The 3846-nt window shown below is 38.8% G+C and overlaps 1 protein-coding gene across 1 annotated transcript in view; it reads right to left on the bottom strand.

The window, feature by feature from the left end:
• Nucleotides 1-3551, bottom strand: part of G2E3 (G2/M-phase specific E3 ubiquitin protein ligase) — a 95912-nt gene extending 92361 nt beyond the window's left edge. The window contains exon 1 of the mRNA XM_042446153.1: nt 3474-3551. The gene's annotated coding sequence lies outside the window, so the exon portion shown is untranslated. The remainder of the gene's footprint in view (nt 1-3473) is intronic.
• Nucleotides 3552-3846: the final 295 nt, after the last annotated feature.

The raw sequence follows: 3846 nt of genomic DNA, 5'->3' as shown, positions 1-3846 counted from the left end.
CAACAACAACAATAACAACTTATACCCAGCTCTTCAGCCAAAATGCTATGGACTTCCATCCAAAACATGGATTCAGGAGTGTCACTAGGGGTGTGGGGAGGATGCTGACTGCACTGAGTGGCAGCCTAAGGGGACGTGACACTATTTCTCCCCAAACTTCTGCCTTTGGGCAGAAATGGGATGTGGTGTTTCCCTGCATCCCCTTAAAACAGGGGTGGGGAACCTACGGTCCTCCAGATTCTGATGAACTGTCATTCCCATCATGACACACCACCAGTCAAGGTGAAGGGCATTTTAGCCAGGCCCCTGAGGGCTAGGTTGTAGCTCCTTCCCTTATGGTGATGCTACATGTAGCAGTACCATAAGGGGAGAAGCTATAACCAACCTCATGAGCCTGGCTAAAACTTCCTTCAGCTTGGCTGGTGGTGACACATGATGGGAATGGTAGTTCTTAAAAAGCCTGGAGGGTTGTAGGTTCCCTACTCCTGTTTTAAAACACTGAAGGGATGCCATCACATTTGGTGATATACGAGAGTTAAGATGTATGAATGACATTACTGTAGTACAAAAAACATCCATAAAGAATCTGTATGGTGTGATATAGGAGGAAGTCAATGGGGTGTGTGACACCATGAGTTACTACACCGGGTGACAGCAACACTAGTGATGCCACTACAAGGACTGCCAAACATGATACCCAAGCAAGTGGCTTAAGCACATCATCAAGATGTTACCAGCTGCCTGTTGTCTATTAGATCTTGAAGAAAATTGAACCCACACAGACAACAGCTTAAGTTTACAGAAGTGGGATGCTTCCTGAGTCTCTTTTGAAAGGCACATAGTTGTAAGGCACCCCTGGAAGTTAATTTTGAGTAATGCCATATCTATCACATTGGATCTCTTGATGATTTAATGATGCCTTGGATCTTAAAGTCTGTCTGCACCTGTCCCTGTCCTCTGTCTGGAGCCTTACTCTTGAATTCAACTGATGCGTCTTTGCACTTGCTCTAAGGTCCAAACTTAGTTTCTTGGGAGCCTGGAACCAGAGTTTGGAAAGTTACTTTGAAAAATAATTAGTTACAGTGGTAGTTCAAGGCCTCCCCTATTACTATGAGATTAGTTTGCAAGCTGGGTTGCTTGGGCATGCATCTCCAAGGAAACCCTATAGTGGGAATGAAAGCAGGTTGACTGGAGGGACTATGTGCTTCTCTCAAGTCCGATCCACTGCAGTCAGCAGGCCAGGGCTTGTCCACCAATATATCACCCACTTTGTATCCCATAAAGAGCAGGCCACAGTGGCTGACTAAGTATGTTTACCAGAAGCACGGATAATTGATTTTTGTAAAAATATGTTAAGATCAAAGCCTGATTATATATATACAGAAGCATAAACAGGAGTTAAAGTTGGAAATATACAGCAGGGAGAAGTCTAAGTCAAGTGCCGAACAGCTACGTGGGAATCTACTGCAGTAATTACCCTCCTATCATTAGTGACAAGTAATTGCCATAGCAACCTCATTGCCACCTCTCTCTCTCTTTGCTTACACACACACACACATACACACACACACACACACACACACACACACACACTATCTGTTCTGAATGAAAAGTACATAAACCTTTGTTTATTTTTTTTAAAAAAATATAAAACATGTTATCTTTATCATTCAATTCAATATCTGTATTTATTTATATTTTAATAGCAAAAATGATGTATTGTGGAAAGTAAGAATTCTCAAGCAAAGGAACCCAATCTAACATTATATATGATACATGAGCTGCTTGTAGATTTTTCATTTCCTTAAAAAATACAACCACAAACATTTGCCGTTGGGAGCAGTACAGGTGGGAGAAGATGTTTGCAGGATTGCAAACCTGTCCTTCTTGGCTATTTGTCCACTTAAAATTGCAGATGGAAAGATACAAAGACTTTGAGGGAAATGAAATATTTCAAACAGGCATGTATTTACAATTGTTAAGCCCGTTTCATTCATCAGTATGGAACAAGCTAAAGCAACTCAAGTTCAAACCTAGTCAATATGATCAAGTCAATTTTTTTTTGAGGGAGTCAGGGTTTTTAGTGGTTCAGATTTTGAAAATGCATGCTGCATTGATTTCTGCTTATAATTTGATCATTACTATGGGTGACCAACGTATATGTTTATGTGTTCTCTTCAGAATATTTTGTAAGAAAATGATAAGATTTTGTAGCATCTATATATTTAAACTGATTCCATTTTCTGTTTTTGCATTATTTATAAATGTTTATTTCTTTGGTAAAATAATCTTTCTTAACTATATATATATATATATATATATATATATATATATATGAGCACATACATTTTTGGAGAAGTATTCCCTTTTTATTTCCTGTTATACTATATTTCTTATACAGGCTAGTAAATTTATACAGTACATAATGCATTATTATTATTATTATTATTATTATTATTATTATTATTATTATTGTCATATCTTTCCTCTGGATTGGTACTCAAGGCAGCTTTTTCCAACAGCTAATCTAACACTAGGTCACATCTTTTATGATTTTTGAAGATTTGTTAAAATTAAGGGCCCCTTAATTCTGATTAGACAATGAAACTGGGAAAAGGTTTTGAACCTGCCCCCCTTATGCTACATTCCCAGTTTAAACCACTCCTCCCCAAATTCTTACCTACCATATGGGTGCCCATATGGGAAAGTGTATGTTTTCCCCCTGTGGCTTAAATAGAAGCTTGTGGGCAATTTTCCTTGAGAAAACAGTACAGGCAAAGGGTATAAATCTCCTCACTCAGCGTCACAGTCCTCACTCAAATGATTCTCCCACCCCCCAACAGCTGCTATTAACCCTCTAAAACTGTGAGAGATGTCAGATCATATCTAGTTTTGCCCTCTTATTCCTTATTTTGGAGTAAATGTCTAGGCAGGAAAGGCAAAATTACTTGAAAGGCCCAAAATTATTCAAGTCGACATATTTCAGGAAAGAACACTTTCTCGCTTCCTTAAGAGCAATTGGCAACCTGTGAGTTCTAGCTCCTTCATTTTCTCATTACTGGATCAGACAACTGAATCCAATGGGATCCAATTGTGGGCCAACACATGTACAACTATGCTGTCAATGTGAGACTAAGGATATTACAAACATGTACAACTACACTTATTTTTTGCCTGCGAAATGCTGGAAGACAAACACATAAGTATGCATAGTGGTGCCATATTAAACATAAAGGAAGAGGTGGGGAAGGAGGGAGAGAAGGAGGGTGGGTTTTAATTTTTTATCCATGTCAGCTATCTTTCCCAGATACCCTTATTTGGCTGGTGTTCAGACTGACCTCCTAGAAATGAAGGATGAGAAGGAAAGGGGATGCCTACAATGTATATGGGCAGTAAATGTGTGTATGGGCACAGTTGTGGAAAGAGGGGACATTTTAATGATTGGGAAGAAAAGACAGCAGGAAGGCACTGACCTTTAGAGAAAGAGGGAGATGCAGAAGACTCTTGTTCATGTTGCATAAATGCTGCTCTGGAGCCATAATTAAAGAAACTGATGGTGTTTTGAAGGCTGAACCATGTGCAAATATGTTAGTAGATGAAGCTCACTATGCACACTAGTACCACTAGATGTCACCAAACCACCAATAAAACCAGTCATGGTCTTTTATTTAAAAATAGACTCCAGGTTTCTTTAACCCTATCATTCAATACATTTGAATGTGAAGGCGAAATTATAGCCTTTAAAACAAAAGGGAACTGGAGAAAAATGCAGAAACACAGTGGATTGTATAAACCATTTGCATCTTTCCAGTTCTTTCCATAGATTATTTTGCAGGACATTTTCAA

The sequence above is a fragment of the Sceloporus undulatus genome, chromosome 1 (genome assembly GCF_019175285.1).
Source record: "Sceloporus undulatus isolate JIND9_A2432 ecotype Alabama chromosome 1, SceUnd_v1.1, whole genome shotgun sequence".
NCBI classification, from domain to species: domain Eukaryota; kingdom Metazoa; phylum Chordata; class Lepidosauria; order Squamata; family Phrynosomatidae; genus Sceloporus; species Sceloporus undulatus.
The sequence above is the reverse complement of the archived record's forward strand: the minus strand, read 5'-3'. Positions and strand labels throughout refer to the sequence as shown.